The sequence below is a fragment of the Telopea speciosissima genome, chromosome 1 (assembly GCF_018873765.1).
Source record: "Telopea speciosissima isolate NSW1024214 ecotype Mountain lineage chromosome 1, Tspe_v1, whole genome shotgun sequence".
Classification (NCBI taxonomy): domain Eukaryota; kingdom Viridiplantae; phylum Streptophyta; class Magnoliopsida; order Proteales; family Proteaceae; genus Telopea; species Telopea speciosissima.
This window is the reverse complement of record NC_057916.1, coordinates 62,223,141-62,248,713: the sequence shown is the minus strand read 5'-3', so window position 1 is coordinate 62,248,713 and position 25,573 is coordinate 62,223,141. Positions and strand designations below refer to the sequence as shown.

At 42.1% G+C, this 25,573-nt stretch overlaps 1 long non-coding RNA gene and 2 other non-coding genes across 3 annotated transcripts; all 3 read right to left on the bottom strand.

Moving 5' to 3' along the window:
• Positions 1-9,872: 9,872 nt before the first annotated feature.
• Positions 9,873-10,093, bottom strand: LOC122649287. Its single transcript, XR_006331252.1, has one exon. It is a non-coding gene; the product is annotated as a small nucleolar RNA U3 (small nucleolar RNA).
• Positions 9,874-19,538, bottom strand: LOC122643984. The gene is made up of 3 exons (XR_006330207.1): positions 19,527-19,538; positions 16,148-16,152; positions 9,874-10,099 (listed from the first exon to the last, which is right to left on the bottom strand). It is a non-coding gene; the product is annotated as an uncharacterized LOC122643984 (long non-coding RNA).
• Positions 10,338-10,409, bottom strand: TRNAM-CAU. The gene has a single exon. It is a non-coding gene; the product is annotated as a tRNA-Met (tRNA).
• Positions 19,539-25,573: the final 6,035 nt, after the last annotated feature.

Here is a 25,573-nt window from a genome sequence, read left to right as displayed (position 1 = left end):
AAAGAAGGCCAAAATGCATGCATTACTTATTGGGTTTATTATTTTTTTTGTGGATTTATCGTTTCTTCTGCACCCTTATTTTCTTGGTGACTAACTAGCTTCTCCTTAGCGATCACTTACTCCTAGGTTTGGTGGCTAATATGGAGTGTGAGATGTGCTTGATTCATCATTACTTAAAATTTTTTAGTTTTCTTTTGAAAAAAGTTATTTAGTTTTTAATTAGTGGGTACACAATAATAATGCTACTCTCTGTCTGAGAAAACATGAGATCCTTGGTTGTGAACCTATGTAAATAATGGTTGCCTATCTTGCAACTTGGATACGGTATTCACTTTCCCAAAATGAATGTGTTCAATAGAAACTGTGGGATACAAATGACATTCAGCAATGAGACCTACAACCTTTGGTGATAAACAAGGGAGATGAGGTGAGGAAGTCAATACTGAAGGAGTGTGGAAATGATTTGGATTGTCCTACTGGTCGGGAAAGCCATTTAAAAAATTCTCAACCACATAAAATGGATTTTGAGGTTACCTTCAACCTCACAAGTGCAACGCCTGCACACAATCTTAGCCCTTTCACAATAAGTCCTTCCGGTCCACATAGCGATGCATTTCCAATAGTGCACTTCCTCCAGTTGTAATTGGGATTTTCACATAATCCTTAATCTCACCAACATTGAAGAATACAAGAGAGAGAGGAGAACGGTTTTTCTTCAAGAGAGAGCCCACAACAGTTTTTAGAGTTTTATATATATTGTTAATGATAACTCTGATCTTTTTAACAATCTTTCCTAAAACTATAATGGAAAGGGTGTGATAAGGTTTCCAAATGGAACCAATTGTAATATATTGCACAAAATTATATCTTTTATAATAAATATATGATTTTGTAGAATTTCGGTTTAAAACATAATAAAGTGTAGAGAAAAGATTTCCTTATCTTTTCTCAACATCTCTCTCCATTTACAACGTGAGATCTCATCTCACATGAAGATCCTCATCCAATAGTTATGAATAAAAGGTTTACAGCATTCATAGAGGTGCAACATGAATAAATTGGACAAATAGGAAATGGGTAGGATCCCAATGGGATTCCACCCAACATGCCACATGTAGTCTAACACTGTACTTCAATATTTACCAACACATACATTGCCAAATAGGTGTAACCAGTAATACTCAATTTTCATATTTAATATTACTCATCAGTCTCCCACTGTACATTATCACATGGTATACTATAGAACATGTGTAAAATTATTGTCAAGACTCCAATGTACCGAAATTGCCAATACAAAAATTTCGTAATTCTGATTGGACCGAGAAAATGTTTTTCAAAATGTTTGTTAACATAAATAATGATAAATTATATTAATTTCCAAAATATTTAGCCAAACTACTACCGGATCTAGATTTATTTCCAATCTCTTACTGACATTCTTTCTCCTTAATATTCTCTCACTTGGGGCATTGGATTTCATGTTGGGTATCTCTTTTGAATACAGCCAAACATTGTGAATCCAATGTACCGATATATAGTCAGGAAGACATCAACCATTGGTGTGTCAAAACACAGTGCGTAACCACACTGATAAGGATCCCCCAAGTAAAAAAACTGATCATATGCTACTTACAGAATTTTATTTAAATTAAACCAATAATAATACACATGAGAAATCCTCCAATGATCTGTTTCAATGTACACACAATATGTACCTCACATTTTTGCCTTGGAATCACTATACCTAGGTACATATAGTGTGATGACCATATAAATGGGTTGTCCAATTTCATCCCTAGTCGTGAAAAGTTTTAGGTTAATAGGCCTGTTGGTCAACTGGAGCATTCTGAAACTGTGATGTCATTTGTTGGCAACTTGAATAGTCATATTGGTGATGGCAGTAGATTATGGTGAGTTGGAAGAGCTGGAATGGTCAAAAGGTCAACTACATAGTGACAAGGGAAATTTGGTCATTTAACAGATTTATAGAAGCACATGGACTTGTGGGACACAATTTGGCAGTGTTTTAGGTCCTTATACAATGTTTGGCAAAGGGCCAAAGCAACAGGTGTAGGCCCCATGCATCAAAGGTTGCAGAATCATAGGTTCACACAATGGCAGCATGTTTAGAGACATTTTTCGAAGGTCTAATGGAATAAATGGGAAAATAACTCTTCAACATAAATGTAGTTAGTCAAGTTGTGATTCCAACACAACCTATTTCTCGTTGTTTCAATGTCGGACGAGGAAGTTACAAAGGTTTTCGTGTCGTCGCGCGAAAATGGAGCGAATTGAGAGCAGGTTAAATATGCTTGGACGAGTTTAGGGAGCATTTTGTAACATTTTTCCTGCAAAAATTAATGGTTCTAGTAGCTTAACTCTCTCCTGGACCCTTATTTTCTCTCCTTGATCTCCTTAATTTGTGTGTCAAAACCTCCGTTTACATGAAAGATTATGTTTCCTGCTCTTTGGTTGACTGGGAGGATGGTGTTTAGGGTATTCTGGTATGCACCATATCATTAAAAAATGGCTTCGATTAAAGGATTTTGAATCTGCAGCTCTCAATGAGGTGTTCAAAGATGGACGGGAAAGATTCTATCGATCCCAATTTGGTTGGCTAGGTGTATCTGGCACAATATACCGCCGAACTACTACATCTCTCCTTTTTTGTATGTATGATGCATACATTGCTCCACTCAAGAGATTCCATTTCCCACCATTTGCTTCAATCCGCGTTTCTAAGGCGTTATAGTGTGACACTGTTGCACAATTGACTCTCTGACAGATGCCAAATGGTTTGCTCTCATCAATGCTACGATGAATCTAATGGAATCAATTAAATCCGACGGCCAAATTTTGTCCCACCTATTTCAACCAGTTCGAATGTTTCAGAACCGAGCCACTCAAGTTCGTTATGTTACGAACTTTAACGCCTCCGTGGTGAGGTTACAAATGTCACGAAAGATCTTTAAAATTACAGAATTGCTCCCTAATTTACCATTTTGGACAACCTAAATTTGGAAGGCCATATCTCGGCCATCCGACTCTGATTTGCAAGACACGAAGTGCTGTGCACTCAAAAAAATTACAAGAACTCATCTAAAGGAAGAAAAATGTCAGAAAAATGAGCAGAAAAGTTGTTGTGCACGAAAGAGAAAGAAAATGTTGTTTTCTTGATTTCCTTGTTTGTGTGGTTGCACAAACTGAAGTAGGGATTGTGAGTGTTCCTCGATGGTGGTTGCCATTAAAAATTAAGTAGCCTATCGTGCAATATACAAAACCCTTGTTAGGGTATTGCACTGTGGATGTAGGCTTACCGTAGAACCATATAAACCACCGTGTCTTGTACTTTGTTTACTTTATGCAATTGTATTGGAGTGCATTTAAGTACAGAGTGAGTGTTTATAACCTTGGAGGCATAGCCATTCTATTGGTTATGAGGCAAGGATGTTCACGAACTGTAGACTGGTAAAATTGGGGTGCTCCAGCCAGTCGGTGTTTCTACAGTGTGTGACAAGTGGATAGTACAGAAGGATGTGTGCATCAGTGCACCAATGTTGGCAGTTCAGTACAAGTTCATTGTAGTAAATTTGGTGATTGTGAGCAACTATGTAAGGGACCGCCATCAATATAGGGATATCAAAAGAGCAGTGTTGGGAGAATTTGAAAAGGTTTTTAGTGATCCTGATGTTCCCCCTCTCAGTGTCAATCTGGGATCATCAAGAGATATTCGAGCCACGTTCTTATGGAAGATGACTTAACAGTTTTGGGTTTGAGACTGAGATTGAGTATAGATGGCATCCAGTGAAGGAAGATGAATGTTGTGAAGATTCCTATATTTGTCGAGTCAAATTATAACTTTTGGAAGATCAAAATGGAGGCTTAAATGAAGTCTTTGGGTTAGGGAGTCTGGCTCCCAGTGAAGAGCGGATACAAGTCCCCCACCACAAACTTTACAGAGGTAGTAGTAATGGAGAAGTGTGAAGACGATGCTAAGGCAGTGAATACACTTTTAGGCTCCTTAGTGAGCCACGGGTTTTCTAGAGTGGTCGTTGCACAACATCAAAGGAGATATGGGACAAACTTAAAAGTATCTATGAGGGAGATGAAAAAATTAGAGAGGCCAAGCTGCAATATCACAAGAACTTATTTGAAGGTTTGATGATTTCTGAGGGAGAGTCGATGTAGCAGTTCAAGAGCAAGATCAATGAAATTATAAATTCCATCAAAGGGTTAGGAGGAGAGATCAAGGAAGCAGTTGTGGTAAAAGAGATTTTGAGATCCATATATGATCTTTATAACACCAAGGTGTCCGCCATAGAAGAGTTGAAGGACTTAAACACCTTGAGTCTGGATGAATTGCATGGAATCTTGACTACTTACAAAATGAGAATGGTCAAGCCCAAGTCTACTGAGAAGGAAGCCACCTTCAAAGCCTTGAAGAAATTGAAGATCAAAGACAGTGAACCGGAAGATTCAGATGATGAGTTAATAGCCTATTTGGGTAGGAAACTCAAGAAAGGTGGAGGAAAATACAAGGGAAAACTTCTCTTAAAGTTTTTTAGCTGTGGTGGTAACAAACACTTCGCTTCAAAGTGTCCCAATAAAGGCAAGGTCATAGACTATGAGGATGAAGATGTCCAAGAAAAAAAGTTCAAGAAAGGAAAGAAGAAGTTCATCCTTATAAAAGAGAATTTCAAAAAGAAAATCCTTGTATCAAAGAAGTGTAAATCTTCTTCAAAAGAGTCATAAGAAGATAATGATGAGACAAAACAAAGGCCTTAAAGTTTTTAAGATCTTCAAGAAGAGAGTGGAAAATGAAATAAGGACAATCAAGTATCTCGTATCTAACCAAGGTAAAAGAGTTCATTTGAAATTTATTTTCAAATTTCTGCCATGAGCATGGAATTAGGATTCAACATTCTGCAACTCGTACCCCTCAACAAAATGGGGTAGTTGAAAGGAAGAACATGACTATTCAAGAGATGGCAAAGACAATGTTGCTAGGAGATTTTGGAATGAAACAATATTTTCTGTTGTACACATCCAGAACATGTGCCTACATAGAATAAATGAATCTAAGACACCATATGAGCTATGGTATGGAAGGAGAGCCAAAATGAAATAATTGAAGGTATTTGATCTAGATGCTTCATCAAAAGGGAGAAAGACAACCTTGAAAAATTTGATGATAGAGCAGAGGGATTTTCTTAGGGTATTCTTCAAAGAGCAAGGCCTACCGGTGCTTCAATAAAAGATTGGGGAAGGTGGTAGAGAGTTCAGATGTAAAGGTTGATGAACAATTTCCCCACTCTAAACCAGTAGAGCCAAAAGAGCAAGCTTTTGAAGAGTTTGATAATGTTGTTATTGTGGATGATGAAGTTGTGGAAGTTCAGAAGAATGATGATGATTTAGATACAGATGCTCATGAGACTAACACAGTGACAAACAGAGATGGAAGACCCAGTTTTAAAAAGTGGCAAAAAGTGCATTCCCCACATAATGTCATCGAAGATCCTAAAGCAGATAGGTAGACCAAAAAGATGAAATTTGCCACATATTCATTTCTCTCACAGGTCCCAAGTCAATTGAGGAGGCAAGTAAGGATGAGAATTGGGTGAAGGTAATGAATGAAGAGATGGATTAGATAGAAAAGAACACCACAAGGGAGTTAGTCCCTAGACCAACAGATAAGAATATCACTGGCACCAAGTGGGTATTCAGAAACAAGTTGAATGAAGATGGCTAGGTGGTTAGAAATAAAACTTGACTTTTGTTCAAAGGCTACACTCAGGTAGAGGGGATAGAGTTCGATGAGACATTTGCACCGGTAGCAAGATTGGAATCCATACAGATGTTCTTGGCTTTGGCAGTGTACAAGGGGTTCAAGGTGTATTAGATGGACATCAAATCGGCGTTCTTAAACGACAACCTTGAAGAAGAGGTATACATGGAGCAACCAAATGGCTTTCAAATTGGTGAGGATCCATCTAGATATGGTTTGTAGACTGAGGAAGGCTCTCTATGGCTAGAAACAAGCTCCAAGAGCCTAGTACTCTAGACTTTGACACCTACTTACATCAGTTGGGACTGCGAAAGGGCATGGTTGATAGTAGCTTATATGTTATGACAAAGAATAGTAGTCAACTGATGGTTATGATTTATGGCTCAAGTGAAGTATGTTAAAGAAATGCTGAAGAATTTAATAGTGGAGGATTGTAAACCGGTGGGTACACCCCAATGGTTGTAGAATGCAAGTTAAGTTCGACGGATGAGTCATCTCTAGTGGATCAGACTTTATACAGGTCGATGATAGGTAGTCTTTTTTATCTGACAACATCAAAATCGGGCGTCTTGTAGTCGGTTTGGTTGGTATCCAGGTTTCAAGCAAATCCTAAGGAGACACACTTCTTGGCCTTGAAATGGATTTTTAGGTACTTGAAAGGTATAATGGATTACGGGTTATTGTAATCAAGGACAGACCATTTCACACTTACTGCATTTTCAGATGCAGACTGGGCTGACAATATTGATGACAGGAAGAACACTAGTGGTGGTGATTTCTATTTGGGGAAAAGCATGGTGGCTTGGCACAATAAGAAACATGAGTCTGTTTCGTTGTCGATAGTAGAAGTTGAATATATTGCAGCGACAGGTTGTTGTACTCATGTGATATGGATGAAGAGAAATGTTGTAGATTTTGGCATCAGTAGTGATGAGCCGGTTACTGTTATGTGTGACAACAAAAGCACCATCAACATTTCGAAGAACTCGATACAACATTCAAGGACCAAACACAACGACATCAAGTATCACTACTCGAAGGAGAAGGTTGTCACCAATGAGGTGAGACTGGAGTTTGTTCCTATTGAGGATCAGGTTGTAGATATATTCACCAAATTATTCCCGAAGGAGACATTTGACAAGCTAAAAGAAAAGCTTGGAATTTACACTCCACATGTACAATAGGTGGTTATGGTGCAGGGGGAGTGTGTGCATGGGCATAGGGGGAGTCTCCCTTTGTCCAGGGAGAGGTCTATACAACTCAAAGTATGTCAGTTCTTCATTTCTAGGCATTATATGGAAGAGAGTTGCCACCAATTCCAGGGGGGAGATTGTTTGTCAACTGGAGCATTCTGAAACTGTGTTGTCATTGTTGGAAACTTGAATAGTCATATTGGTGATGTAGCAATGGATTATGGTGAGTTGGAAGAGCTAGAATGGTCAAATAGACAACTACATAGTGATAAGGGTAATTTGGTCATTTGACAAGGTTATAGAGGCTCCCGGACTTGTTGTTCACCATTCGACATTGTATTAGGTCCTTATACAGTGTTTAACAAAGGACCGAAGTAGTAGGTGTAGGCCCCTGTGCATTAAAAGTTGCAAAATCACAGGTTCACGTATTGGCAGCATGTTTAGAGCCCTTTTTGGAAGGTTTAATGGCATCAAATCACTCTTCACAGGAAATGTAGGTCATCGAGTCTTACTTCCAATGTAATGGTTTCACATTGTTTTGATATCGAACAAGGTAGTTACATAGGTTTTCGTGTCGTTACGCAAAAACGGAGCGACTTAAGAGAAGGTTAAATAAGCTTGGACAAGTTTAAGGAGCGTTCTAGAACATTTTTCCGAAAGACATGAACGGTTCTAGTATCCTACGCCTCTCCTAGACCCTTATTCTCTTTCCTCTCCTCGTTTTGTGTTTCAAAACCCAAGTTTTGTGAATGATTCTTTTTCCGGCTCTCTGGTTGGTCGGGAAGATGGTGTTTAGGGAGTTCTAGTATGCACCATATCATTAAACAACGGTTTAGATTAAAAGATTCCAAATCCGTAGCTCTCAATGAGGCATTCAAAGATGGATAGAAAAGATTCCGTCTCTCCCCATTTGGTTGGCTGGGTGCATCGGGTGCAATATACTTCGGCACCTCTGCATCTCCTCATGTTTGTATGTATGTATGATGCGTACATTGTGCCACTCAAGAGATTCCATTTCTAGCCATTTTCTTCGATCCGCGTTTCTAAGGCCTTATAGTGTGATGTTGTTGCACAATTGGCTCTCTGACAGATGTTAATTGGTTGGCTTTCATCACTCCTGCAAGGAATCTAACATATTCAATTAAATCCGACAGCCGAATTTCGGCCCGCCTATTTGAACCAGTTCAAACGGCTCAGAATCGAGCCGCCCGAGTTCATTATGTTACGAAGTGTAACGTCGCCGTGGTGAGGTTGCAAAGTTATGAAAGACCTTCAAAATTACAGATTTGCTCCCTGAGTTACCATTTTGGACATCCTACCTTTGGAAGGCCATATCATGGCCATTTGGACTCCGATTTGTGAGCCACAAAGTGCTATGTGCTCAAAGAAACGAGGAGAACTCATATGAAGGAAGAAAAAAATTAGAAGCAAAAAAGTTACTATCCAAGAAAGATGAAGAAGAGGTTGTTTTCTTGATTTCTACACTCATGGGAAAGCGTGCAACATTTTGAAATCATTCCGAAGGTGTTGTTGACTGTAGGATTATTCTGATTGTAAATCAGAGGTAATCCTTGATTGTAAATCCCCGTTTTGTGATTCTAGGTTGTGTAATGTGTTGAGATACCTAATTGGAATGTAAGTCTATTTTGGCCATTGTATTGGGGAGATTTGCTTCTATTAAATGCTTTTAACCATTGTAATTTCGACATTTGGGGTGCTTGACCGAAGATTGGGGTAGTAGCTCTCGTTTGTGTGGTTGCACAAACTGAAACAGGGATTGTGAGTGTTCTTGGATGGTGGTTGCCATAAAAAATTGAGTAGTCTATCATGCAATACGAATTGTTAGCGTATTGCACCATGGATGTATTGTTGAACCACATAAACCACTGTGCTATGTACTTTGTTTACTTTACGCAATTGTATTGGAATGCATTTTGAGTGTAGGGTGGGTGTGCATAACCTTGAAGTCTTAGCCATTCTGTTGGTTGTGAGGCAAGGGTGGACATGAAATATAGATAGGTAAAATTGAGGTACTCCAACCAGTCGGTGTTTCTATAATGTGTGACAAGTGGACATTGCAGAAGGGTGTGCGCATTAGGCATCAATGCATCAGTTGGCAGTTTAGTACATGTTCAATGCAGTAAATTTGGTGATTGTGAGAAACTGTGTCAGGGACCACCATCAATATAGAGGTATCAAGAGCATTGTCGGGAGAATTTGAAAATGTTTTAAGTGACCTTGATTCACCTCCCTCTTTGTCAACCTGGGATCTTCAAGACCTATAGACAACCTGAGCTCGATAATATATTACGGTAAATAGTTAAAATAAATTAAACAATTTAATTTAAATATTCAAGATTGATGGACACACTTCCAACAAATCCTCCGAAATTATCTAAGTATTATACTTCTCTCAGTTGAGGAATAAAGGTGTCTCTAAGTCCTAATTTGACTGCCCAAGCCTTTCTTTCAGAAAAAGTGCGACAGCAGATCAAAGGTGAGAAGAAGCCTAGCAGAATTGCCTGATTCAGTTACAAGCCAACCAAACCTTCAGAAAAGAATGTCCTAGCTAGATTCCCATGAGATTTGCAGTTGATATTCATCTCGATCGATCATCATTCTGAAAATTGAGGATAGAATTGTTCCTTCTGTTGATTTTTTAACTGAAACTTGTCAATGCATTACATAGAATAATTCATAGCTATAAAACCAACTTAATTGGCCTCCTCAGGTAAAGCTGCAGAAGCAAAAGAAGAGTTACAGACCAAGTAATCATTCTTTGTTATATTTTTCCTCTGAAGTGGACAAAATCATCTTCTGCTACTCAACGGTGGCTATGAGAAAAGATTGGGCATGGAAGCAAACAAAAATTAAAAAAAAAGGAATTTTTGAGTCTGTCAGACAACCGTGCAACCACCCCAAGATTGGAAGCCAACCATGGGAACGATCCTCTACTGCTTGATGGGGATCTCTACAGATCTCATCATAGCTGTTAATCACGCTCTGGTAACACGGCCATGTCTCATCAACCAGACTTAGGTTCTTGTCTCCTTAGAACTCAAGGATACAGAGGTACGAGCCTATAGAACAGATCCTGTTCAAGTAAGGTCGTGCCCAACTATGCTGAACACGTAGTTAATAACATAGCTTTTCTCTTATTTTTTCCCGATGTGGGATTAAGATTAGAGAAGAAACAATATAAAAATTTCAGTTAAGGATAAGAACAATAAAATATTAGGAGTCTGCAAGGTTTGTCTTCTATTATCAGGCCAGGTTTCCATCCTTCGTTCATCTATGTTTTTCGAGGGAAAAAAATGCTAAAAACAGTGTTGGAATTTGGAAGCTTTCTCTAAACCTATCAGAGCCAGGTTTCGATCCTGGGACCTGTGGGTTATGGGCCCACCACGCTTCCGCTGCGCCACTCTGATTGTTGAACATATTATTGAAATAATATAATAACTTTCTATAAACTATGGGTCTTCTTGTCATTGTAATTTTATGCACTTATTTATATTCTGCCTGCAATTATCGAATTTGAATCGAATGTATTACTATACTACTATTGATATCTGATAAGATTTTGAATGAATTCAAACAGTTTTCAAAAATCCTTTTTTTTTTTTAATTTTTAAATACGGGATTCCTTTAAATAGATACAAACATATAATAAAGGAAGATGGATTTTCGACTATTCATTTACATCTCTACTTGCAACACATAGCTTAAAAGTGTTGGATATATATGGGTTTATAACAAATATGGATCCTTGAGAACCGAATAGATCTTTCATGATACTTATAAGATAAAGAGCTTTGCAGAAATTCCGTCTGAATACCAAGAGAATCAATTGGCAGGCCAAATTCTTTTTGACAAGTTGCATGAGAGAAATATACGGTATACCGATTCTGGAACAAATCCACATAACCCTCACCATTGGGCTTATCTAGTTAAGAGAAATCTCCTTAACATTATTCATTCCTCACACACCTAACCCATCAAGGTTTTTGGACTGGAAGCCTGAAAGGCTGAAACCCTTTACATGTGATCCATTGGGCTTATCTAACTATTTTCATCATGGCCCACACAGAATAGCTTATTGTACATATAGGTCTATAAGTAGAAAGTGGGCCAAAACTGGACCAGCTCAGATTGATTGATTGATTGATTGATTGATTGATTGATGATGAGTTTGGGGGAGCAGTTTTTCTTGGTAGGCCTTGCTAGGTCAAATGAGACTTTCCAATTTTGTGGATAGATGGACCTTACTCAGGTCCTTCTTAATCACATGTCAATTTCAATCCAAATAGAGGTAAAACAAAGTATTGAAAATAAGAAAGAGAGAGAGATGCACCAGTAGTTGTCGCCAGTAAATGTGCATGGACATACAAGGAGAGGCATGCCAATACACGACTGGGTATTTGATTGAATTTGAATCTAAAAAATTGACATATAGTCAATCCAGACAACTCTCTCGATATCCAATATTGGTGAAAACTTTTCCAAGCACATCTTTCGCCACGAGGTTAACTACTGTGACTTATATTGGGTACTGTTTGGATGATCGGATACTACACAAAAAGGAATTGTTGAGGGAAGAATGCAATTGGTGGTTGTGCTTGATGTGGTCCATTTACTAACTACCCTGTAGTAGTATCTGTCCATCTTTGGATACGACCATAAGATATGATATGGGTAGGAGGATTGCACCTTTTCTACCTAATTGAATCTGTGTGTGTGTGTGTGTGTTGTGTGTGTGTGTGTGTGTTATAATTTATATACCATTGGCCACCCTTTAAGGTTGTATGATAAATTGTGAAAAAACAAATGACAAGGGTTTTGTTAATTTGGTAACATGTAGATATGAGGCTAAAATGGCTTGTCTTTCTATTGATAGATAATAGGCTATTTATACATAAAATAACAAGGATATGGTGGCATGATTGCCTCCCTAATCTGGGGGATAGGATTCCCTAGGTTAATGTATTGTAACTGTACAATTCAAATTCAAATACTGTACACTCATACATTCCAAAAATATCTACAAGATAAGGCAGAATTTGATGCCATGCGTTGGCATAGATAAGACTCCCCCTCCCATCTTGGATGCTAGGAACCGGAATTGATCCTGACCCAGGGCCTTTGTGAATATATCTGCTATTTGTTGGGCTGTGACAATCTTTGTTGGTTGTATCAAACCGGCTTGTAATTTTTTGCGAACAAGGTGGCAGTCGATCTCGATATGCTTTGTTTGTTCGTGAAACATTGGATTTGCGGAAATGTGGAGGGCTGCTTGATTGTCACAATGGAGTGGGATGGGGAGAGAATGTTGCAGACCAATGTCCTGAAGTAGGGATGTCAACCATGTTAGCTCACAAGTTGCATTGGCCATGGCACGATATTCGGGCTCAACTGAGGAACGAGAAATTGTGTGTTGTTTCTTAGTCGTCCAAGAGACTAAGCTTTGTCCAAAAAATATACAATACCCAGTGGTTGATCGACGAGTCATCGGACAACTTGCCCAGTCGGAATCACAGTATGCACGAACTTGAAGATCTGACTCAACTTGGAAATAAATGCCTTGCCTTGGGTTAGTCTTCAAGTATCGAAGCAAACGATTAGCAGCATCAAGATGAGGTTTCCTGGGCTGATGCATGAATTGGCTGAGGATATTCACAGCTTGAACAATATCGGGCCGTGTCACTGTGAGATAAATTAAGCAGCCCACAAGTCGACGATAGGCTGAAGGATCATCTAATAACTTAATAAGTCACAATTTTCATTGGTGAGCTTGAGATTGAGTCCCATAGGCATGTTTAGTGGGCGTACACCGGTATAACCACTGTCTTGAAGTATATCAAGCACATACTTGTGTTGACATAAAAAAAGTCCCTTTTTGGAGCGAGCAACTCCAATGCCCAAAAAATATTTCAATGTTCCAAGGTCCTTGATTTTAAAATTTTGACGAAGCATGTCTTGTACCTTGGTGATCAACGAGGAGCTTGATCTTGTTATCACAATATTATCAACATATAATAATACAAAGATTGTTTCCCCATCTCGGCTTAAGATGAATAAAGAATGATCTGCCGTTGAGTGAACAAACCCATAAGCACATAATGGTTCTGAGAATTTTGAAAACCATTGGCGAGACGCCTGTTTAAGGCCATATAGAGACTTGTGGAGACGGCAAACTAGAGTCTCCCCCTTTCTACGATAACCAGGGGGAGGTAGTACGTATACCTCTTCATCAAGATCGCCATGGAGGAAGGATTTGATGACATCCATTTGAAGTAGAGGCCACTCCTTAGCAGTTGCAATGGCAAGCAAAACACGATCAGTTACCAATTTTGCAACAGGGGCAAAGGTGTCATGATAATCAATTCCTTCAAGTTGGGTGTATCCCTTGGCCACAAGGCACGCTTTATAACTCTCAATAGTACCATCGGATTTTCGTTTAATTTTGTAGACCCATTTTGATCTAATGGGTTTCTTTCCTGGTGGAAGGGGAACAAGAGACCATGTTTTGTTGGTGGTCAAGGCATCTATTTTAGCCTGCATGGCTGTGCGCCACTCTGCAAATTTCATAGCTTCAGAGAAATTATGAGGTTCATTTTGAGAAATAACAGATGAAAGAAAGGCCAAATCAGAATTCTTAAAACGGTCATATTGGAGAAAAGAACTAATGGGGTAGGGCGTTGCGGTACCTAAAATTGAAGAAGACATTAGTGATGTGGGAAGAGAACATTTGTAATCCTTGAGGTGAATCGGGCGTTGCCTGATGCGTTGGGGCCGTGTGGTAGCACTTGGGTTTGGTTGTTGTGGCATTGATGGTGGTGTTGGGGCTGTTTGAGTATCAAGGGCTAGTTGGTTATCAAGGGTTGTGGGTGGTGTAGCAGAGCGTTCTGTTGGTAATGTGGCTATTGGAATGTCAAGGTCATTGGATGGTGTAGTTTGTGAGAGTAGCTTAGTGAATATTTCGGGTTGGGGTAGTGGTAGAACGGGGGTGCCATTGGGTACGAGATTTGGTAATGAGGCATAAGGAAAAACGGTCTCATGGAAAAGAACATCACGGTTCACATATATCTTTTTAGAAATAAGATCTAGTACACGATAGCCTTTTTGGCCATGGGGGTACCCAATAAAAACACCTGACGATGCACGTTTATTGAATTTATGATGAACAATTGGATTTCTCTCAAAAACAAGACATCCAAAGACCCGAAAATGGTCAAAATGAGGTACCTTCTTGTAAAGGATTTCAAAGGGTGTTTTCCCATTTAGGACCCGAGTGGGAAGTCGGTTGATTATATAGGTGGCTGTAAGGACACATTCCCCCCAAAATTCCAATGGTATATTGGATTGAAAACGTAAAGCCCGAGCAACATTAAGAAGATGCCGGTGCTTTCGTTCTACGACCCCATTTTGTTGAGGGGTATGGACACAACTTGATTGTTGAATAACACCTAGTTGTTGAAAAAACGCATGGGTATGGGTGTTAAAAAATTCCAGTGCATTATCGGATCTAATGCATTTGATAGAAATGTTGAACTGAGTATTGATCATTGCAAAAAAATTGGGTGGTAACTAGTTAACCTCAGTTTTTGAAGTCATTAAAAATAACCAAGTGCTACGAGAAAAATCATCAACAATTGTAAGGAAATAACGTGCATCAGATAAGGTTTTAGTTCTATATGGGCCCCATATGTCAACATGAATTAAATCAAAACAAAGTGTACTAGTAATCGAACTTAAAGAAAATGGAGTCCGTGATTGTTTGGCTAATGGACAAATTGTGCAAATGCACTTCTTGAAAATAGAAATTTTAGGATCAATGTTATTCAAATGGGGTTGGGAGATAAAACCAGGGTGTCCCAAGCGCTAGTGCCAAAGATCAAAGTGTGCCCCTGGAGACCGCAGAAACAAACAGACTAACCCGATCAAACTCAAGGATATAAAGTCCACCATTTCTCTTACCCGTCGCTAAAGTCCTCTTTGTTTTCGGGTCCTGAAACACACAAGAATCAGAAGTAAAAGTGATGAGAAATTTAGAAGTAGCTGTTAGTTTGCTAATTGATAGGAGATTATAACGGAAAGATGGCACAAGCAGAACATGATCTAGATAAATTTCAGATGTCAATGAAATTGCTCCTGTACGAGATATAGGAACTTGGGAACCATTTGGTAAAAAAATTGGTGAGTAAGAATGAGTAGTATGAAATGTGCTAAATAAAGTAGAATCAAAAGTGATATGATGGGTAGCCCCAGAGTCCAATATCCAAGTGGCAGAGAGATGGAAATCATTTGGGTTACTTGCCATGTTTACTAGAGGATGGCTACCCGACAGAATGAGAGACAAAAGTTATTGAAGTTGTGCATTTGTCAGAGTGGGAGCCGAAGATGTGGTGGAAGATGTTGCAGCAGATGTTCCTGTCATTGCAAGGGATGAAGAAACAGTAAAGAGCGTGAAGAAGCTTAGAACGTAGAAGAGCCCAAGGAGAACAAAGGGGAATTACAAGTTTGAAATTCCAAACGTAGGAGATGGTAAGGGATTTTGGGATTTGAAATTCCAATTTGGAATGTCAAATGTAGGAGATGGTAGTGGATTTTGGGAATTTGAAAGGAGATGTTGGAGGATCTACCTAATCTGATACCATGTTAATTTGGTAACATGTAGATATGAAGCTAAAATGGCTTGTCTTTCCATTGATGGATAATAGGCTATTTAGACATAAAATAACAAGGATATGGTGGCATGATTGCCTCCCTAATCTGGGGGATAGGATTCCCTAGGTTAATGTATTGTAACTGTATAATTCAAATTTAAATATTCAAATTCAAATATTGTACACTCATACATTCCAAAAATATCTACAAGATAAGGCAGAATTTGATGCCATGCATTGGCATAGATAAGAGGTTTGCTGCCAGGTTGCTTGGCCTGTGCTAGTGTGGCCAATGGGAATGTGCATTGCAAGGACATCCAAGGATAGAGGAGGGGAGTCTAGGAGGGGAGGAGTAGTCATTTTACTACCCCATGTGAGAGGACATAAGGGGGATGCTGCCGGACAGGGATCTATGTCCCTTTATTTAAACTCACTTATCTCACCCCTGCCATGGATTGAGATACTGGTATCGAATCGGCCAGATTAGCTCTGTATCGAGGTACCGGTCCTAGAACAGGAATTAGTATTGACCGTCAGATTGGTATTGGGTCCAGATCAGACAATCTGACCCGATCCGGATCACAAGTACTTTAGTTATTGGTGGATTTTTTCACCAAAAAAATCCACAAAAAACCTGTTTAGTAAACTATTTCTAAGAATTTTACATTTTTATGGTATATTTGTTTCTTATTTTGTCTATTTTTTTTGTTCACAAAAATTAGGTATTTTTTTCACTTTATTTTTTTTCTATAGTTTTTGAATTTTTAAATTTTTTTTGTTTGCTCCAGACCGATCCCTAAATTTGGTACTTTTCTGCTTTTTGGCCTATCTAGGATTGACGAAGACTGATACCGACACCAATACCTCAATCCCTGAACCTCGCGAATTCATTGAGATTGAAATTTTAAATGAGAAGAAAAACATGGGAATGACGTTGAAGCGGGGAATTGAATCCTAATTGGAAGGAATCCTAGTAATGAATCTATCCATGGATGATTGACATGAAGTGATCATTTTCAAATACCTGAGAAGCAAATTTCTAAATGCTGGCATTTGAAATTAGATATGCGAAAAGCATGATAGGCTAGAATGGAATTTTATTGAAGGCATGTTGTTAAAATTGGGTTTTAGCCGTTTTTAGGTAGTACGTGTCATTAAAATGTCTTGCATTTAGACTGTTTATTATAACTTTCTTATTAATGGGTGTATCGAGGGTGCTATATCTCCTATGAGAGGTATTCGACAAGGGGATCCAATTTCTCCCGCTATTGTCATTTTATATTCTCAAGCACTCCAGCTGTTATTGAGTAGGCATTGGTAATTTGCATGGAATCAAAGTTTGGCATAGGGGTGTACCTATTACACACCTCCTATTTGCCGATGATTGTCTCTTATTTTTCCAAGTTAAGCTCGATGAAATTCATTCTTTAAAGCAATGTCTGGATCTATATTGTAAGGTGACGGGTTAAGCTATAAACCTATAGAAGTTTGGTCTAACTTTCAATTTGAATACACCTATTAAGTTTATGTAAGAAAACTGATATCAAAAATGGAGAGGACGGTGAGATTACCTAAGTTGAACGAGCACGTTTTGTCCTTAATACAGTATTTGCACCCTTATTACTGCAACGGGTTACAACAAATCTGCCTCCCAAGATAAATCAGGCTTGACTTGATCACTGGTTTGCAGGGACAGTATTCTATTTGAAACTATGAGAGAAACATTTTTCCTTTATTTTGTTACTACCAAATGACTAATTTCGTGGGCTAGTTATGGGCTTGCACATGGCTGTTCAGATGGGTTACAACCATTGGGCTCAATGTTTATTCCAAGGGTTGCACCTTTTGGTTCGGACACCGATCCAATGATCGGATCTGAACCATCGCACTGGTTCACTGACCGATGATCCAAAAAAGGTTAAGGCGCGCATCATCGAAGTGCAAAGTGCGCCATCAAAGCACCACAATGCTCCTCACAACCCATGCTCATGCATGCATACGTGCTCGGATGGTTCCTCGCAAGTGCTCGTTAGAATCTTTTCTAAATATAATATGTGATAGTTGACCACTATCACATATAACCCATATGATTTCCTTCTACAAAACCGATGTGGGACAAAAGTCCCACATCATTTGTTTTGAAAATTCCAACAGTTTAAAAGATGGTTCTCAAGAATACTTAAGGTGCCTTATGGAGATGGTCCTTCTAAGTACTTGGGTTTGTAGACTGACTTTGGTATCTGAATGAAACATTTGTTTCAAGAAGTGAAGGAGAAATCTCTAACTAAATTGCAAGGGTACATGGACGGAGCGGTTATTATCTCATGCGACAAAGGAGGCCCTATTGAAGGCGGCTATCTTCCCTATGGCAAATTTCACCGGTTCACATTTCAAGGTTCTTGTTTCTTTTCATGATTCTATTAAGAAGGCTTCCTCTAAAAGTAGGAATCTGAAAAGGGATCAATGATCCATTGGATCTCATGGTCAATGCTATGTCGATCCAAAAGCAGAGGCGGATTGGGGTTTAAGGATTCACGATTATAAAACCAAGCTTTATTAGCTAAAGCTACATGGAGGTTGTGGTCATCATCAGATTTGCACTGGGCTTGTGATAAACCAAAATTATACCGACCAATCGGGGGCCGCCACGTGTCTTGACCCAAGAGGGAAGACCATCCCAAGCCCGGCCACCTTACGTCTCACTTGATTGGCCCAGAAGGCAAAGAACCAACAAAAACGTCCAAGGTCCAAGACCAAGTACTACACACAAGCTACTAACATCACCGACGAGATATACATCACCTCATCAATTGAAGGTACCACCTATGAAGGCGCATGCATGTCTATCTACCGAGAACATCTTCCCTACTGGGACACTACCTCCCATGGGGGAGCAACCAACCAAGAGATGAATCCTACCAACTAGGAACGCCTATCTACTACGAGGACTACTCGTTACCAACTGGGACTCTCCACACCTCCGTACTCCACTATAAATTCCAAGGTATTCTACCCAATTAACCCATCTTGAATTCTAACTATTCATCTGTTTGCTCAGAGAGATCTAACTTAGGCATCGGAGAGTCCTAGGCCGGAACCACACCGGTTCTCCCTTGTTACCAAGGTCCTTTTGCAGGTTATGATATTCAAAGGGACCACCAAGCGATTTCTTAATGCAACAGATTGGCGTCGTCTGTGGGAACGACGCTAGCCAACCGTATCTACTAGCTCAATTCCTCAACTACTTAATGGCACCACGGTGTAAGAAGACTGCTCCCTCCACCAACGCTGTGAGGGAGAGGAATGGGTCACCTCCACCAGAGAGCTCTAGTCGGAGAGCCAATGATCATGACTCCCAGGAGAGGGAGAACCCTGAGAACCACCATGTTGAGGTAGTCGACCTCAACAAAAAAGTAGCCGTGCAGGTAGTACTTGACCCTAACATGCCAGCAACTGTAGGTCAGATCAACAACTTGCAGCGACAGATCCTTAATGACCAAAGACTCTTTCGAGACTATCTGAGGCAGCGGGCGATGTCCCACCGCCGTAGGTCGTTGCCAGCACCAAGGACCAAGCCCATACCTCTATAAGAGCCAAACCCTAGGAGGTCGCCTCCTAGGGGTGAAAGATTGGAGAGACTCGCAGGGCGTGCAAGTCCAACTCACCAGCAAGGAGATCCTTTGCATCAACCCAGGAGAACGGCGGACCTGCCAATCCGGTCGGGATGTGGGGTGTCACTAACGTATAGGTCGGTGGTACCTAGTCTAGACGGTTCGATTAGAAGGTCAGTATTCCAAGGGCGACTAGGAGGAAGTCACACACCAAGGCAAAGCTGGACCTACCGAGAAGAAAGTCCCTATCGTTCGAGCCAAGGTTCATCACGTCATGGCCACTCACCATCACGTCAAAACTCACGGCGGGAGGGAACTTCAAGGAGAGGTCGAGAGTGAGTTTGCAATGAACGTCCCGCCAGGCATGACAGACAGTCATGAGAAGAGGAGCTAGATAAAAGGCTCCGAGACTTGGACGAGAAGCTGGAAGGGCTAAAGAAGCAGACAAAGGGTGAAACATACTCGATACCGGGACAACACCCATTCTCAACAGAGATCATGGCAGCCACACTCCCCTCCCAGTTCAGGCTACCCATCTTTGAACTCTACAGTAGTACCACGGACCCTAATGACCATATCAACTACTTCAATGGGATGATGACCCTATACGGGGGATTGGACGTGGTCTCCTGCCGAGCATTCCTTGCATCCCTCAAGGGTGCAACCACCTCGTGGTTTTCAAGGCTCTGGTCTAGATCGATAAGTTCGTTCGTGGAACTCTGTGAGCAATTTGTCACCCACTTTCAGAGTAGCGTCAAGCAGAAGAAGACCATGGTCAATTTATTGAACGTGGTACAGAACCTTGGGGAGTCCCTCAGGGAGTAAGCCACCAGGTTCACGAAGGAGTCCTTCGAGGTCCGAGACCTAGATGACCAAACCCAGCATGCAGCCTTGGTTGGGAGCATTAGGGACCTAGACTTGATCAAAGACGTGGCACGACATGAGACCAAGATAATGAAGGAGCTTCTGGAGTGGTGCAACAAGTTTGCCAATATGGCCGAGGTACTGCAGGCTCGGAAGAAGGTGATCGAGGCTAAGCCTCAAGACAACAAGTGATCGGCCTTGGATGACCGTAAAGAGAGCAAGAAATTGAGGATCGATCGTCAATGGGAGAAAGGTGACCGGTAGTTAGAAAGGACAGACCATCACCCAGAGAGGAGTGACCGAGCAAGCAGCCCCGAGTTCACACCCCTGAATACCACCAGGTCCCAAATCCTTATGCAGATCTAAGACTGTGACCTACTCCATTGGCCATGACCCATGCTAGTAGGACCTGAGAAGCACAACCCCAACAAGTACTGTCTCTTCCACAAGGATATTGGGCATAACACAGAAGACTGCATCCAACTGAAGAGGGAGATAGAGCAACTTGTGAAGGCGGGGAGCTTAAACAAGTATATAAAGGGAGGACGAGATGGTCGTTCAGGCGAAGGAGGCAGAGGCCGTGACCGAGAAAGAGAAGAGCCACAGCACAAAGAAAGAAAAATAGACCGAGATAGGGAGAGAGACAGCCTAGAAGAGAGGAAAGATGGAGCAGAACCAAGCGGTACCAAAGGAGCCCCCATCCTCACCATATTGGGAGGATCTGGGCAGGAGTCTACAAGGAAGGCTAAAGCCCATGCTAGGTTCATGGGAGTAGCAGAGAAGCCAAGCAAGGAAGCCAAGATTGAGACGGTAATCTCCTTCTCGGACGCAGACCTAGAAGGACTAAGCTTGCCACATGAGGATGCCCTGGTAGTACAGGTAGAGATAGCCAACCGACCCGTGCATAGGATGTTGGTAGACATTGGGGATGTTCTCTCACTAGATGGTTACAGGCAGTTCGGGTTCAGTGACGACCAACTCAAACCGGAGCTCAACTATCTCCACGGGTTCTCAGGCGCTACCGCCTCCATCAAAGGAATAATGGAGCTACCCGTCACCTTTGGAGAGTACCATCGGCATATCACAATCATAGTGAACTTCATGATAGTAAAGTCCGTGGTATCCTTCAACAGCCTCCTGGGGCGACCATCCCTAATGGCCCTCAAGGGAGTCGTATCCCCCGTCCACTTGAAGATGAAGTTCCCAACAGAGAATGGGGTGGGAGAGATCCGAGGAGACTAAAAGAAAGCCAGGGAGTGCTATGCAACGTTCGTCAAGAAGAATAATGGTAATACCCATGGGATGGCATTATGTGTAGAGAACCTCGTTAGTGACTAGAGAGACGAAATGACAGAGCAAAGAGGAAGGCCAGTGGAGGACCTCGTCCCATATCCCTTTAGCAAGGACCATCCCTCCAAGGTAGTGCAGGTTGGGTTGCTATTAAGCAAGGAACAGAAGGACAAGCTTGGGCGTCTCCTCCAGGAGAACATGGATGTCTTTGAATGGTCGACCTCCGACATGCCAGGCATACCCCGGTGCATAGCCGAACATAGGCTACACATAGACCTAATCAGGAAGCCCGTATAATAGAAGCGGTGAAACTTCGCCCTTGATCGACAGGCTGCCATCAAAGAAGAGGTCGAGAAGTTGAGCTACTCGGGGTTCATCAGAGAGGAGAAGTTCCCAACATGGCTCGCAAACGTGGTCATGGTACCAAAACCAAATGGAAAGTGGAGGATGTGCGTCGACTACACGGATCTAAACAAAGCATGCCCAAAAGATGAATACCCATTGCCAAGAATCAACCTGTTGATCGATGCTACCGCCGGCCATGAGATGCTGAGCTTAATGGACGCTTACTCTGGGTACAACCAGATCCTCATGAATGAGGATGATGAATCCTATACAGCATTTCGGACAGACAAAGAGAACTATTGTTACCCCGTCATGCCATTCGGGCTAAAGAATGCATGAGCCACCTACCAGAGGATGGTCAACAAAATGTTCGAAGAACAAATAGGGTGCAATATGGAGGTGTAAGTGGACGACATGCTCGTGAAAAGTGTCCAAGCCCAACAATAGCTGACCGACCTAGAGGAAGCATTCGAGGTACTGAGGAGGAACCAAATGAGGTTAAACCCCGCAAAGTGCGCCTTCAGTGTGACGTCAGGAAAATTCCTGGGCTTCATGGACTTAGCACGCGGAATAGAGGCCAACCCATCAAAGATTAAAGCCATCCAGGAGTTGTCACCACCCCAGACGATCAGGGAAGTATAGAGACTAAATGAAAGGGTCGTGGCCCTATCACGGTTCATGTTGTGGGCTGAAGACAAGTGCCTACCATTCTTCAAGACATTGAAGAACCTCCAAAATCCTAAAGACTTCACATGGACGGAGGAGTGCTAAAAAGCATTCGAGGAGCTGAAGAGGTACCTGGAGAGTCCACCACTACTTGGACGACCAGAGCCTAATGAAGAGTTGCAACTCTACTTGGCTGCCACCAGGTTGCGGTAAGCACGGTACTACTGAAGGAAGAAGGTAAACTACAGAGACCTATCTACTACATCAGTCATATCTTGATGGACGCAGAGACAAGGTACGCTAAGATCGAGAAGGTAACCTATGCACTCATGATCGTGGTAAACAAGCTAAGGCCATACTTCCAGGCCCACACGATCGTTGTACTCATAGACCTACCACTAAAGAAGGTACTACATAAGCCAGACGTCTCTGGATGATTGATCACCTGGGCGGTAGAGTTAAGTGAGCACGACATTAAGTTCTGACCTCGGACGGCCATCAAAGGTCAGGCCCTAACAGACTTTGTCTCCGAGTGCACCTTATCAGAGGTCGAGCCAGAAGCAGAGGAACCAGAAGAGCATGACCATGGGTCATGGGAGATGTTCATGGAAGGTTCGAGTAGTGCGGAAGGAAGTGGGGCTAGCTTCATAATCACCATCCCCGAAGGTTTTCAAATCCAATACGTCCTCTGATTCACCTTCCAAGCATCCAACAACGAGGCAGAGTGCGAAGTGCTGCTAGCTAGACTCCGAGTGGCCAAAGCCATCTAAGTCACTCACCTAGCCATCCAGAGTGATTCCCAGCTCGTTGTAAATCAGGTGAATAGGGAGTACGAGGTGAAAGATGAGCGCATGGCAGCATGCTTAGCGCGTGCTCGAGAGGTGATCGTGGAGTTTGTGAAGTTTGAGATGGTTCGAGTACCGAGGGTCGAGAACGCTGCAGCAGACGCCCTATGCGGGCTAGCAAATGATGAGCTCCGGAACTTGGCCAGTGCTGTGTACGTCAAAATACTGTATAAGCCAGCGTACCAGGAGAAGCAAGTTAATGAGATCGAGGAGGGGCCAAGCTGGATGGACCCTATAGTCAATTACCTATAGAACTACGTACTACCAAGAGACAAGGTCGAGGTGTCTAAGACCCAAGGGAGCCAAATACGCCCTGGCAGAGGTCCACGAAGGAATATGCAAAAGCCATATGGGAGGGCGAGCACTAACCTATAAAGTCCTCCGTCAGGGGTTCTATTGGCCATGGATGCAGGAAGAGGCCATACAAAATGCCAAAACTTACGAAAATGTCAGTTGTTCATCCCGGTACCCCATCTGCCAACCAAAAAATTGACCTCCATCCTTAACCCCATACCGTTCGCCATATCGGGGATGGACATCCTATGTGACTTCACAGCAGCGTCTGGGAACAGAAAGTACCTAGTGGTCACCATCGACTACTTCACCAAATGGGTCAAGGCCAAGCCACTGGTGAAGATAACAGAGACTGAGATGGAGAAGTTTGTTCACGATGAGGTGATCTACAGGTTTGGGGTACCAAGAATCCTCGTCTCAGACAATGGGAAGTAGTTCAACAATCCAAAGTTCAAGGCCTTCTGCCAATCCTACAACATCGACTATCGGCCTATCTCAGTAGCCTACCCAAAGGCCAATGGTCAGGTGGAGGTGACTAACCGAACACTGCTCGAAGGAGTCAAGAAGAGGTTAGAGGGAGCCAAAGGCAAATGGGTCGAGGAGCTTCTAAGTGTCTTGTGGGCGTACTGAACAATAGTAAGGACGCCCACAGGAGAGAGCCCATTCCGATTGGCATATGGTACCGAGGCCTTGGCACCAATAGAAGTCCTTGCCATGTCCCACAGAGTCCTGCATTTCAACGAACGTACATACGATGATGGGCTCCAGGCGAACTTGGATTTCCTAGACGAGGTTCGCGAGATGACATTGCTCAGGAACGTGGCATACTAGTAGCGAACGACCAAGTACTACAATGCCAGGGTCAAGGAGGGGCTTTTTCACCAGGGAGACTTAGTTCTAAGGAGGGCTAGAGCATCACAGCCCAGGAAGGAGGGAAAACTATCGGCCAACTTGGAAGGACCCTACATAATTTTCAAGCTGATACGGCCAGGGACCTACCGCTTGAAAACTCCGAGGGGCAAGAAGAAAGATCGTGCCTGGAACTCAGAGCATCTGAAGAAGTATTATCAGTAAAGTAGCAATAGTTACGGCTTTCAGCCATAGTAGTTCACATTATTGCATTACAATAGTAGCATTCCATTTTCAAGGATTATTTGAAAGTTTTTAAAGTTTTGAAGTAAATATTTTATTCTGGGCTACATCTATCTACCTCTCGGCCGTCAGTCGAACACTTTCAAGAACCAAGGTCTAAGGACCACCGAGGCGTAAGGCCACCGAGGTCTAATGACCACCAAGGCATAAGGCCACCGAGGTCTAATGACCACCAAGGCAGAAGGCCACCGAGGTCTAATGACCACCAAGGCATAAGACCACCGAGGTCTAATGACCACCAAGGCATAAGGCCACCTAGGTCTAATGACCACCAAGGCGTAAAGCCACTAAGGTCTAAGGACCACCGAGGCGCAAAGCCACCAAGATCTAATGACCACCGAGGCCTATCGGCCATATGCACAGACAATGAACAGCAATACATGAGGGAGGCGAGGACTCAACCATAGAAAAGAAAAAGTAGACAACTTCAAAAAGCAATGGTGATTACAAAGCCAAGTTCCAAAGTTCCAAGTTCAACATTCAATAAACAGAAAGAACGGAGTCAAGGAAGAGCCGCACCCTCCTCTGGAGGAGTCACATCCTCCTCAGGGGGGGAAGCCATATCAACCTCAGGCGGAGGAGCCATGCCTTCCTTGGGAAGCACTGCGCCCTCCTCAGGGGGAGCAGCACCCTCCCCAGAAGGAACGTCAGCTACCCTAACAGCTACAGTGATCGGTGACACATAGCCCAGAAATAGGGAGAGGTCGTAGTCGGGAGTCTCCCCAAGGACATAGGCCACCATGTCATGGATCCCCATATCGTACACCTCCTATTTTTACTCATAGAACAGATCCCTTATGGCTAGGGATTTCAGAAACTGTGCCACAGCCTGCTCATCGGCCTAGACTAAGTCAGCATCACG